Source organism: Neolamprologus brichardi, chromosome 13, assembly GCF_056152115.1.
Source record: "Neolamprologus brichardi isolate AB-2024 chromosome 13, ASM5615211v1, whole genome shotgun sequence".
Classification (NCBI taxonomy): domain Eukaryota; kingdom Metazoa; phylum Chordata; class Actinopteri; order Cichliformes; family Cichlidae; genus Neolamprologus; species Neolamprologus brichardi.
Genome location: NC_142116.1, coordinates 939,623 through 953,738, shown reverse-complemented (window position 1 = coordinate 953,738; position 14,116 = coordinate 939,623). Strand labels below are relative to the sequence as shown.

The following is a 14,116-nucleotide window of genomic DNA, read 5'->3' as shown; positions in this document are numbered from 1 at the left end:
CAGGCTCTTACTGTGGTAGGAAAAGCATTATGTCAGTGGGATGTCCCCACGAAGATAGCAAACCAGACGTGTGTGTGTGTGGCAGAAAACCCCGTCAGCGGTGAGTTATTATAGAAGAGAAGGGGAGAAAATAGACGTCCGAGGACGAGAGCGGTCACAAGCTTGGCCGACAGGAAAACAGACACACACACACACACACGTGTGCATTTATATCCTTGTGGGGACATCTCATTGACATAATGCTTTCCCTAGCCGCTTACCCTAACCATCAAAAATGAATACCTAACCCTGACCCTTACTCTAAATACCTAACCATAACCTAATTGTAACCCTGACACTAAAACCACATTTTGAGCCTCAAAAATGCTTCAAACCCAAAGGGACCAAAATCCTGTATGTCCCCACAAGTATAGTAAACTACCAATGTTTGGTCCCCATGAAGATGTTAATACCCACACACACACACACACACACACACACACACACACCTGTATTAACAGTTCAGGAATATACTGGGCTTTAAATTTGGCACTTTCCAGTGTGACCTAATTTTTATGAGGACTTGCAGAGCTGCAGGGCTGATAGAGACAAGAACTAATGTAAAAAGTTTTATTTTTGCACTTTCAGTCAACAAGCCGGATGGAGACGAGGGAGAGGTCAGTAAAAGTTTCTGAGGACGAACTTCTGCTTTGGGCCCAGAGGCCTGCAGACGGCTCTGCAGTCAAAGACCTCTAACCAGCTCCCCTCAAAACAAAACTGTCATATCAATATGAGTTCATGTCCCGTTGACACAGACCTGTTTAACGTCCACAAATGAGTTGAAAAACAGCGAAACATCCAAATAACAGTGATGATTTTTGCTTGGATCAGCAGGGTTAGCCTCCACAGGCACACAGAACAAAAGGTCCTCAGAGAGAATATAAAATCTTAGTTTTATTCGCTGATTAGCATTAAAAGTGCACACAGTGAAAGATTTACATATTTGGGAATCACAGTGACAAAAAAACAAAAACCTTTTCAAAGAAAATGTGGGTGCATTGCTGAACCAAGTGAAGCGGTACCCCCCCCACTGGACACCACTGTATCTGGTAGGACGCATCAATTAAAACCAGTCTACCCACATTTTTATACCTTTTCCAGGCCTTACCCATTTTCATTCCCAACACCTTTTCCAATGAGCTGGACTCATCTCATCTATGGCAGGGTAAACGCCCAAGATGCATCTAAGCTGCATCTTCAAAAATCTAAAAGTGAGGCTGGGTTTGCACTTTTTTATTATTGGGCTGCTGTTTGGTGTTCTGGTATGTTTACCACAGTCGGAGTGGTTGTCCTGACTGGCTGACTATGGAATTGCATGGTGACAACAGTATATCCTTACCAGCTGCACTTTGTTCTCCACGCTCATCCTCGTCGTTCAACTCCATCCCCAACCCCGTACTGGTACACTCATTAAAATATGGGGCCAGTTTAGGAAATACTTGAAACTCTTCTCAGCCCCATCTAACCATCTCTTTACACCTTCGACCTTCGACCCAGGACGCTGGGTTTGTGGAGCGGCACAGAAGTGGAATTACTTGCTTTAAGGACCTATTCATAGCCAACAAACCAGCATCATTTGAACAACTTGCTAACAAATATATTCTTCCACCGCCAGGCACTTTATTTGTCCCCAGACTCCAGGCTCAAGCCTCCACCAGAGCCTACACTGTTAGAAACTATCCTACGACTCAATCCAACCAACACAGGGCTGATTTCCCTGCTTTACAATAAAATGTTAAATTTGAGACATCTTTATCCAAGCTCAAGACACTGTGGGAAGAAGACCTAGACGTAACCTTCTCTGACGAAACACGGGCCTCCATACTCAAACATGTCAACACATCATCATTATGCGCCCGCCACGGTTTAATCCAGTTCACACGGTGCACAGAGCCCATTTCTCAACATCCAGACGATCCCATATCTATCCCGAAATCACTCCACATTGTGACAGCTGCAAAACTGCTGAAGCCCCGCTGGTCCACATGTACTGGTCTTGTCCCAGCCTCGTTCAGTTCTGGACAGATGTTTTTCATACCTGTCCAGGATTCTCAGTGTGACGCTGCCCCCTTCTTGCTCTGTTTGGCATCAGTGGGAATGAGGTGCTTCTACGCCTCTAAAAAACAGGCATTATCATTCTGCTCCCTGTTAGCCAGGAGGGCAAGCCTACTGAGGGGGCGCCCCCCCCACTCACAAACTGTGGTTATATGACGTAATGGCATCAAATAAGACACTCACTCCAGAACTCTACTGGGAAATTTCAAAATCTATAATAATTTTTCAGCAAACTCTTATGTCAGGTGTGGAAATCAGTGTTCAGGTGTAGAGCAGTGACCTGGTGGGAATGAATGGGGTTATGTTACTTTGGGAAATATCATACATCTGTTTATATTTCCCTTTTTCTTTTTTTCTGCTTTTATTTCACAGCTGAAGATACATTTCTGAACCCACTTCCTGTTTATATGTATAATATATATGTTTATATGTATAAAAGGAAAACCTCTTAATAAAAAGACTTTGTTTAAAAAAAAAGTGCAGATTGGAAAAGCCGTGAGGGAAACAACACGCTTGCTTGAACGCTTTATCACGACTGCGTGAAACTTACAAACCGCTTCCACTCTGATAACCGGACTCGAGCTGAAATCAATCGCTTGGACCAGATGAGCTGAACTGAAGGTCTCGACGACGCAGAGCCAGAAAGTCCTCGTGGCGATGTTTGTGCTACTCTAAGTGAGATCATCTGTTCTGATCCTCCTCAGTCAGAAGGGCGTTTAAATAAACGCCTCACACAGCCGGTTTGATCCTGGCGTGGACGTCAGTCACATGTCAAAGCATTCCTCAGCTGCATTTCTGCTCGGCCTTTCAAAATAAAACTCCAAACTTCCTATGGCAGTAAGACAAATGTGGCAGTGTTCACAGGTCTGTGGAGACGCAGCAGCGTGGATGTTTATGGTCATAAGGTGGAGGCTGTTTCCTTTAAGAAGTGAATGAGAAGCAGCCCGCCATCCATCCAGTCAGGTGACAGTGAGCTCGGGGTGAGTGCTCATGATGATGATTTACCGTCACGGCGAGCTGTTTACACCAACCAGCTATTTAAAGGAAGCCCGACAGCCAGAGAGAGGGAGGGAGAAACAGGAAGCTGCTCCGTTCATGCTGACTGCATGTTTACACTCAGGTCACATACATGTTATTACCACACACACACACACCACTGAGCAAGACAGCAACCTGGTCTCAGAGGCTGCTGTAATCCTTCATCAAAGCAGCTGATCAAGAATATAAACATGGATTCAGATGGGAGCTGAGATTCATTCATGAACAGGTTATTTTGGACATTTAACTAAATTCAAACAGGTAAGTTACTCAAAAAAGAAGAACCTGCCTGCACAGCCTGTCAGTGAACATCAGCAGCCACGCTATTGGTCAGATAAGGACAATAAACAGACGTCCGGTCCACCTGCCTTTAGCAGGAGCTGTAGTTCTGATAGTGCACCTCATGCACCTCTCACAGCTTTGGCCCTGAAGTCGTTCCTCCTGTCCAAAACAAACTGAACGAGACGGTTCACAGTATTGTGATCACCTGACGGGCGGATGTACCAGCAGTTTAAAAACCTGCCTCATGGCCCACCTGAAGACTCTTTTTTAATAATCAGCCGCCGCCGTCAGCTCTGCTTTAAACTGGGCTTAGAGAGCTCCGGGGCAGCTGATGTTTACACGCAAATCCCAGCGTTTGAGTGACGTGTGAGATGAAGGTGTGAAACCACAGTCTGACAGGAAAGCAGTGAAACCAGTCGTCCCTGTGTGAAAGCAGACGGGCACGGCGCCCGAGCTGTGCCGCCACATAAACAAACACATGGCAGGACCAGAGGGGAGACGAGCTCAGAAGGAGGTCTGTCTGCAGCGGGGAGAGAAAACAAAGTCCAGCATTTAAACGCCGCCGAAGCCTCGCTGCACCGCTGCGCGTCTGCTTCGCCTCAGGCCACACCGCGTCAATCTGATTCCCAAAGAAACCGCCAGTGCCGCCGGCCACCAAAGTCACCACCGCCCGAACACAACAAACATCAGAGGATCGACCCTGAACGAGGCGCTGCAGCCCGACAATCAGCCGTGCGTGGGGAATACTACAAATGCAAACGCTGCTTTTGGTCACGGCGCTTACGAGGGGCGGTCAATCAGAAGAAAGCTGCCTTAAAGGGGGAGGAGCTAAGAGCATCAATGACGTTTTAACCTGACCCAACCCTCCTGACCTCAATCCTGCACTTTGATGATGTGACTCGTCCTCCTGTCGGATGCTCTCAGTGATGCTCGGGCAGATTACAATTAAAACGTGGAAACTGCTCCAACCGTCTCACCTGCAGCGATGACAGGTGTACTGAGCTGTTCACCTACATTTTCCACAGCGTCGGAGTCTTCAGCGTGCACCGCAGGGCTGGACGGCGCTGCAAGGAAGTGGAAGCAAAGCGTTCAGATGTCCCACGTCTCAAAGATCCCAGCTTTCACAAAACCAACAGAGGAAGACAAGCGCAGGGACACTAATGGCATCAAAGCGAACAGCAGCCGGCAGCCAGAGCTAATTGAAATTAACGAGCAGAAACCAGGAGGGAGCGGCGCTGTGTTCACAGACCCCGGGCGGAGTGGGAAAACTCAGGGGTGCCGGTCGTACAAGACAAACCGACTGAGACAGAAACGGACCGTAAACACTCGGCTGTAACGGCTCAGTCCTCAAACAGTTTGCATAGTTCAGCTTCAGATTTATTTTCAAACTTCTAAAGCACTTAAAAACCAGACGCTGCTTATTTTCACCACTTAAGAACTGGCAAAAGAAAGAGAGGGAGCGCCAATGTGACACTCACGCATAAGATTTTCTGCTTTGACATTAAAAAGACGACAAAGAAATCCAACCTTTACTAACACGTATGACAGTGTTTGATACTTGTGTCTAAACTAACCGACGACGTCTGTAGCTCAGTCCAGCAGACGCCTCCACCTGCACTCACAGCAGATCACAACAATTTCATGAAGCTGATTAACGATAAACTGTCGTTCTCACAGAGAGAGAAAGTGCCGTAGAAGCTTTCGGTCTTCTGAAACTCAAACACTCAAACTAGGGATGCAACGATACCAATTTTTTCAAACCGATACGATACCGATACTTGGATCTGAGTACTTGCCGATACAGAGTACAAAAAACGATACTTCTACCACACACACAAATGCAATTAATTGGAAGACAGGTTTTATTATATTCCCGGTTGATAAAAAAAAAAAAACTTAATAAAAATGACCACAAAAAAATTTCAAGTGAAAAATAAGCACTTCTGTTAAATTATTGCAGAGTCTCCACATTGTAATTTTACAAAATATCACTGAACTATTGGCACTGTCTCGAGCTTTCAGAATAATAAATAAATACTTCTGTTTGGAATAAAATAAATACAAAATAGGTTTGAGAATAAAATAAACTTTTAAATTATTGCAGAGTGTCCATATTGTAAACAAACAAACAAAATAATTATTATTAAATAAATAGTAAAATAATAATTGGCTCCCTAGTGGCCAATCTAAAAAACTACAACAGAAATGACAAGCCACCCTCTGATTAATGAAATAAGTTGGTATCGGTTAACTTTTACGAGTATGAGTACACACACATTTTACAGTATCGGCCCCGATACCCGATACCGGTATCGGGTATCGGTGCATCCCTAACTCAAACACAAACCTTCACAAAAAACAAATAAAAAAAGTTGAATTTATGAGGAAAAACGATCTGAGTTTAACTGAACGTGTGATTGCTGGATGCTCGCGATGCTGTGACAATTATTTCCCCCGAAACACAAAAATGTACAGTTACCTGCTGACTGTGTGTTGGTAGCCTGGGCTGCTCAGGCATTTATTCGCTGTGCAGGTCGATGAGATTCAGCCGTTTCTAAGAACGACCCCGTGCACACATTAAACTTCATGCAACACATTACTGCAGCATGAAGGCTGGAGGACCGAGGTGGAGATCCACCGTCACCTGAATCCTGAGTCCACGATCGAGGTGGAGAGGAGACGGCCGCGTTAACGAGCTGGACACGGAGGGGAGGGGTGAGGGGTCAGGATGGAGGTCGGGGGCCACCACCACTGCCCCCACCAGCTTGGAGGATTAGGAAAAACAAATCTGCCTCAAGAATGAAGGAGGAACTGAAACAGACGCCTGACGGTTCTCCCTACGAATCAGTCAGACAACCTCAGACTTCCTTTAAACAACAACAGATTTCCTAAACGAGACTAACTAGAGACTAACTTCAACTAGTTAACTTCTGCTAAAAACAAACTGACAGAGTGAAGTCATGTTTATGTAGAGAGCTGTGGTCAAACAGAACTAAAAATATCATTTCTGTCCAGGAAATGTGTGTTTGGTCTGCAGATGCTCCAATACATCATCTTTACTTCATGCTTGAAATTTCACTTCAATTGTATTTACACCAAATCACTTAAAGCACAGACCCCACAGTAATACCAGAGTGGGACAAACTCGACTCTGCTTCAAACACTGTAAAGTCTTGTTGTGTAACGAGGTTTTGTGGTGAGGGGACAGAACGCTCCGAGTCCTCTGCTGTGGTTTGGTGAGACTTCAGATAACTGACGTCGAGGAATTCAGCCCGTTCGCTGCAGTCACATGACCGCACGAGTAATCACATTTAAAAGAGCCGGTTTGACGTGAAGCAGAGAGGGTAATCATCTGTCTTCATGGGGGAGGGGGAGGGGGGGGGGGGGGTCTGCTGAATTATTTACTGGGATGGGTGGTGTGTATTTAAAGCTGAGATCGATACCACTGAAGGTCTGCTGGAGCCGCTGGAGGAAGGACGAGGTCGAAGCACAGAGGAGGTTTCGACCTTCAGCTGATGTCGATAAATTCAGTTATTTGTATTCATCAGTTTGGGAATTCATAGGGAGCATTTTACACCACGCTCCAACATCCAATAAGCTGCAGGCTCACAGCAGCAGCGGGTGGGCAGCTCAGTCGTTCACACAGACTGCTGCAGGCCAGTTCAAACTATGTTCTGACAACACAAACCTTTAACACAACTCTCAGCATCACACAAGCTGAGGCGTCTCCTTCAGGGTGACTTACATCATACATCGTTATTTTCCAGATTAAGGTTTTTCCACTAATGAGACCCAAAACAGGCCAGAAGAGGAAGAACATTAAACATTACTTGTAAAGCTTTGTGTTAAAATATAAATCTTTCAAAGACTTTTTCACTAAATTACAAAACCTGAGTGGGAGAAAAATCATCTGAATCATCAAAGATTTCACCTGGAAAAACCTCAGAGTAACTAAACCAAACTTTTATTATATATATTCCTTAAACAGTGTTCATTATAAATCAGCCCTCCTCCTGAGCAGCCCATCAGGGGTCCTCGGCCCACACTTTGGGTCACCGTGTTAGAAAAAGGACACAAACTGATCTACACCGAGTCACCTCTGCCACAAATCCAGGAGAAGGAAAAACGCTCAGGAGGAGGACATGAAATCTCTGCAGGGACGGAGGTGAAGAATCGTCCCTCTGTGCGCTCAGCTCCCATTTACTGCCTTTATTTATCTGCACAGAGGCTGGCCGCATGGAGGGGGAGGGGGGGAGGAGGGTGGATTGCATGTTTTCCTCCCTGGCTCAGCCACTCTGTCTCCAGGCTGCTGGGGGGAGAGGAGGAGGAGGGAGGCGAGGCAGACAGAAGGCAGCGCTGGAGATGTGAAACCCGATCTCCTTTCCTCCTTCCCACCTTCATCCCTCCTCCTCCTCTTCCTCCTCCAGCAATGCCACCTCGCCAGAGAGCCTCCGAGACTCCCCGAGTAATCTGATCCCTAGCCTGCCAGACTGGAAACCCACTCCGAGAAAAGGATGGAGGGAGGGAAGGAGGAGGAAAAGGAGAGGTGGAAATAGAGCAGAGGAAAAGGGAGAGATCCCCGAGCTCAACCTCCGAGGGTGGAAAGTCTCCCAGGAGAGGGAAAACTGAGACGGAGCGCCGGGAAGGAGGAGAAACAGATGGGGGAAAAGCTCAGTGAGTTTGTGAAGCAGCTTTTAATAACAGAGCTGGGCCCGAAAAGGAGCCTGAACAAGCAGAAGAGCTTTCAGCTCCGTGTGCTCGCTGCTCACCAGCAGCCTCAGTGTTTAAGGTTATGGTGAGAAATAACGCCAAACACCCCGAGCATCAAAACGACACAAACTGAGCCTGAAAACCCTAAATCAGACGCCGCGAACGTGTCGCACAGCAGCACGCCAACTTTAACAGAACATGTGATTGCAGCAGCGAGCTGGGCTGTGTGTTTTAAGGCCCCACCCACCACCGACTGTGTCACCTGACGTTGTAAAACCAGCGGCTAGCTGCCGTGTCGCGTCCCAAAACCTACAAATAATCATTAATAAATCGCCTACAGTTTCTGCAGCCGGCTGATATTAATAATTCTGTGTTCTCGTTTATACTTTCTCCTGTTGGGCGACTGCACGGATGTGAAACGGCGACACACACGTCGCCAGCGTTTCCTCTGACCACCGCGTGGCTCACACCGCTCACAGTCCCGGATCTTCTGTTATTCCAGTTTTATCCACAAAAACAATCAGACAGGCCGGAGCTGCCTGTTAGTCCTGATGCTGAAAATAATGGTTTGACTTTTGAACATTGAAGCTGGCAAACATGTGATGAGACCGTTGCCTCTGGTGGTCAGAGGGCCCGGTGGCGCCAGTGTCGGCAGCCTCGCCAGCCTCGCCTCTGTCAGCCCCAGGGTGGCTGTGGCTACAATGTAGCTTCATCACCAGTGTGTGAATGTGTGGATGACTGGACATTTACCAAGAGCTGTTTACGGCATGTTAAAAAGCCTCACAGACGTGAAGAGAAAAGTTTAATAATTTAATAACAGACACAACCAGCAAAGTAACGCGTTCTTCCACCCGAACCACACGGCGAGTCTGAGTTTTAAAATCAAATACAAGGACGGGGCTCATCTGTGGGACGACAAACTTCAAAAGTCAGATTATCTCGATCATCTTCTTTTCTTAATAGTTTGAACACAAAATTCCCACAAACACAGTCTAACGTGTGTGCAGGGATGGTGTTTTCCTGCATCACAGACTCAAACTGGGATTTTTAGCCATACCACATCAACCACCATCACAGCTACGGCCCGTCTCCAGGGTGATTCACCTCTGGTTTTCTTTCTGAGCGCCTGAGAAGACATGACTGAGGGCGCGGTGACTCACGCTGCGGTCACGACGATAGACCTGCTGCTCGGTCCGAGGCTTTTTGTCAGACCCGGGGACCGCGAGCAGCCGTTTCCCACGTCGAGGAGTTTCAAAAATGGTGGTTTTGATTTTCGCGATTGAGACGCGCTCGTGACTCATCGAGTGACGCCACTGACCAGCCAATCGATGGCATGCAGCCTGACAACGTCACATGTTAATATCTGTACGAATCGCTTTGGGACCCCTGGCGAGCAGGTGCTATGAGCTAATGGAAAACCCTAAAAAGCGCGGGGAGTCGATCCGAGCAGGTACGAATGGGAACGGGGCTCAAGTGTAGTGGCGCAGGCCGGGAACAGACGGGAGCGAGCTCGTGGGGAAAAGTGAAGAAGAAGAAAACGTCAAACGAGCATGTGGCTGCATTTCAGTGATACTCAGACTGCAGAGCTGAGCAATGATGACATCAGCAGCTGCATAAAGGTTTCCAACTGGGCCTTCAACTCACGCGTGTTCTCCATAGTAGCAGGAAATGCAGAAAAATGAGGCTTTTATGAAAACACTGAATAAAAACGACTTCCTTAAAGACAATAAATGTACAGTTCAGTACATGAAGTGTGTTTGAAAGGCAGAGATGAGCCGTGGCTGAGCCAGACTCACGGCCTGAGTGTGCTTCAGAATTATTCAATGTTTGAAGTTCAGCTAAATTCAGTTTTATTTACAAAGGACCAACTTACAAGAAACAGTCACATTTAAGTGTTTTATACTGTAAAGTAATCAGACGACCTCCTGTGAGCAAATACTTGGTAACAGTGGGAAGGAAGAACTCCCTCAGGCTGCGTCCACACTGGCCCGATAGATTTGAAAATGGTGTTTTCGTCTGAAAACGCTCTGCGCCCACACTAGCGTGTTCAGTTGTTTTCACAGAGTTGTGCGTCCACATTGAAGCGGCCGTAAACGCTGACGTTCCAGTCCTGCACATGCGTGAAACGCAAGAAGATTCGACCTGCCTCATTTCTGTCTGCCGCTTATTTACTTCCGTCTCGTTGAAACGTGGCGGCAGAATGTCGAGGAAAAGCAGCGAGTTTGTTAAATGGACTCACAATGAGGTGGAGTCGTTGCTGCGAGTAACACAAAAGTTGCAAAAGCGAGTGAGAATTAGAAAAAAGAAGAAAAGCTCTCTGGAGCAGACTGATGTTAAGTCTGTTTTCTCTGTCCACACTGCGACGCATAAGCAGCTTCTTCAAATGTATTCGTTTTCAAAACGCTGTTTTTTCCTTCGAGGAAAACGCCGTCTCAGTGTGGACGAGCGGCCAAAACGGAGAGAAAACGATGTGTTTTCAAACAGACGCATTAGTGTGGACGCAGCCTCAGGATCAGGAAGGGGACGCCATCTCAGACTGCTTGGAGGTTGGGAAGGTTGTGTGACCTGGACCCCATTCACAAGAGAGCTCACTAATGCCCCTCCCCTTTTGTTTAGATAAAAAGTCAAACTTTCAAAATAAGAGCGTGAGGCTTGTCCGTGATTAAACGGACGACTGTTTGAAGATGACAAACACACCTCTGCACACTTGGCTAAGAAAATGTAATCTGTGGCTGCACAAGGACACAGGGTGTAGCTACCCTGCAAGACTCCATTAGCATTAACTGGTGTTTTTCTGTACACTGGTCTGGTCCCAGTGCAGAGGACTGGTGTCATTTTATAAGTATAGATCATTTAATTATGGGATAACAGAAGAAATTTTTGAAATTCTTTTGTTTTAAACTATAAACATGACTCAGATTCAGTGGTTTTATGACACAAAGAGGAGGAGGTGGAGGAGGAGGAGGAGGAGGAGGCGACTGCCAGTCTTATCTTTTTCAGACCCCCCCCCCCCCCCCCCCCCTTCTCTCTCTCTCTCTCCGTTTCTCTTGTTGTGGCCTCGCTCACTCGCCTGCTGTCAGTGTTATTTCGGTTACAGCGATCTGGGCTTGGCTGAGGAATGTACAGCTGCCTGACATACGGATAATACTAGATTTTAATTTCTAACACCCCCTCTCTGCCCTGCCGTGTGCCTCTGCTCCCTATCAGGGAGGAGGAAGAGGAGGAGGCAAAGGTAGAGGCTGTGAGAGCAACAACGACATCGATGCTTTCTGTGGACCTTTTTAAAATACAGGAAACTTAAATCATGCTTCATATTTATCATAACAGAGTACGTGAGGCTGCAGGCAGGAAAAAGGAACCTGAAGTTTACAGTGTGCAGGTTTGGATGCGTGCACAGGTTTCTGTTTGTTAGCATCTCAAAGCTAACTACTCAACAGACCACAGACGGACATCCAGCTTAGACACCCTTAGACTTTAAACACAACACTCTTTAAAGAGTTTGGATGCACTAAACACAACTCAGGCACTGTTAAAGCTTCTAAACATGTTAGAAACCCCTACGAGGCTGTATACACCTTTACAGATTCTACAGGCTTTTAAAAATACTCAAACAGGCATTAAACAATATTAAAAGATTCTGTATCATTAACAGAGTTAAAGACGCAGCAAAAGACAAAACAAAGAAGACGACCCAGAGGGTTGGCATCTACTGTCGGCAACATTTCTAAAGCTTCTTCTTCCTGATTGTCACTGAAGACCTTTTAATGACCCATATGCAGGAGGCAGATAAGTGCCAGCAGCCGGGTCTCACAGGGGCAGCCAAACAGGTTTTCCTCCTCTCCTCAGCAGCCATTAAAAGACGCCGCCTAAAGCGATGCGGGTCAAAAATATTTGTCTGAGGCCCATTCGAGGCATCAGCAGTCGGCTTACAGTGAAAATAATATGTGTGTTATTATCCCTGCATCCATATTCAGTAAGCAAACATGCAAACAACCAGGAAAGCACTAAACACCCAAATACTCGTGTGTTTTGCAGGTTTAAGCCTGTTTTTAAGTCACTTGGATTAAGAAAGAGCCTGCATCTGTTACTCTGTTTGGGACCTGACTTCTCTGGTTCTGTTAGCTGCTAAAGGTTGTGGTCCAATAATCAAACAAACAGACGGTCGTTAGCATGTACGAGGATCGCTTCACGCAGGATTTTACTGCAACCATCCCAACACGCTGCAGTCCTCATGCCACAAACTCTTCAGGCGATGTTCGACTCTGTGCCTCTAAATCATCGGCACCAACGCTGGTATAAAACTTGGATATTATAGCGTCATGTTGTCATGTTGAAGTTCCCTAATGTGTGCAACAGCAAGACAAGCCCAGACATGTCTGAGAGCGAGAGCAGCCTGTGATGATGATGATTTAGTACCTAAAGCAGGAGCTACTTCAACACCCTCCCAAAAACCCAGCACACACCATCGAGCAGATGCTGCAAATCACATGTAAACACAAGGCCAGCGTTGCAGATACCAGGACGCATATCTATAAAGGCAAGTTATGTATAATTAATATAAGTATATATTAGGATCCTGTCGTGCTTGGATCGATCCAATACCTATACCAGCATCGGTATCGATATGACCGATATTTGCATTGCTCCTCTATCATCGATAACACGCCACTTCCAACAGAGACGACGCGAGCAGCCGGCGACGTGTGACCCAAATCTGGACAAATGACCATCGAGCGTCGCTACCTGGATGGAATCACTGATGATGCAGTTACATCGGTGAAACAGCAGCACTTCAAAGAGCTCGACCAACATTCAGGATCCCAGTTAGGAAATGTGACAACATCGTGCCTGACGAGTTAGTTACTGTTAAACTCCAGCGTTAACGCCTCCTCACTGTCTGTAAAGTCACTGCTTTTACATTTACAGACGCTGCTGCAGAGATGCAAGCGTCACTGGTGGGATGATCCCAGATGTTCTAGAAATATTGTGACATAACTCATAGCGCCCACTCCTGCTGTAAATTAAAATAATGTTTGGCAATTTCATGTCATTCACCCACACAGGGCGGGCAGTTCGGGCTTCAGTGTTTTCCCTGCACATCTGGACCCGCTCTGCCTCCAGAGCCAAAAACGCTTCAACAGTTATTTTTACATTTCAAACTAACGTCTGACACGACTCTGAAAACCTCACATTTCATCTTAAGGGAATTCTAAGGACTCTAAAGACCACTTAAATTATTATTGTTGTGATGTTAAATCTCCTCTTTATTATTTCTGCATTGGTCATCAATGACCAAACACGACAGGGGTGAGTAAACGCACATGAGCTGAACATGACACAGAGCGTCATTAAAGGCCTCAGGAATCAGCTGCCTCTCCGGGAACTCTTTCGTCCTGCTGTTGCTCTACAGCAGCACTTTTTTAAGCTGATTTAAAATCTGTGATGTCTGATAAACAGATTATTGGAAAGATTACTCTCATGCCCGTGCATTTTAAAAATAGGAAATGGCCTTAGTTTAAATTTAAAGTATTTTAAACAAGTACTTTAAGATTTTTTTAAGGAGGTACAGGGAAATAAAAGTGACTCTTTCATGCTGCCTTATAAAACCTCTCAGATTGCAAAGACATAAAAGCCGCGATAGTTAATCGATTAGTCGATCAGTGATTGATTATGAGCTGCAGACACGTGAACGATTAAAAGCGAGAAACATGGCGGAATAAACAAGAGACAGAACTAAGATCAAAACCATCTTAAAACAGCCGAAGCAGCCTGGAAACCTGGAGCTCACAGGTGGCCTTACCTGACTGCTCAGGTGGGTCAAAAATCAGAGTTTAAAGCAGGTAAACATGCAGAAACACGGCTGCTTAGCCCACGATGCTAACCAGGTTAACAACATTGAAGGTCAGCAACACAAAGTGCCGTAAAAAACTTTGACAACAAACTTTTTAACCAGTTTTTCTTCTTCGTTTCAGCAACTTAAACCCGCTCAGAG

General features: G+C 46.1%; 1 protein-coding gene across 1 annotated transcript in view; it reads right to left on the bottom strand.

Annotated features, from left to right (window-relative positions):
- The window catches only part of bmpr1aa (bone morphogenetic protein receptor type 1Aa), a 38,671-nt gene that overhangs the window by 23,852 nt on the left and 703 nt on the right, over positions 1–14,116 (bottom strand). The window lies entirely within an intron of this gene.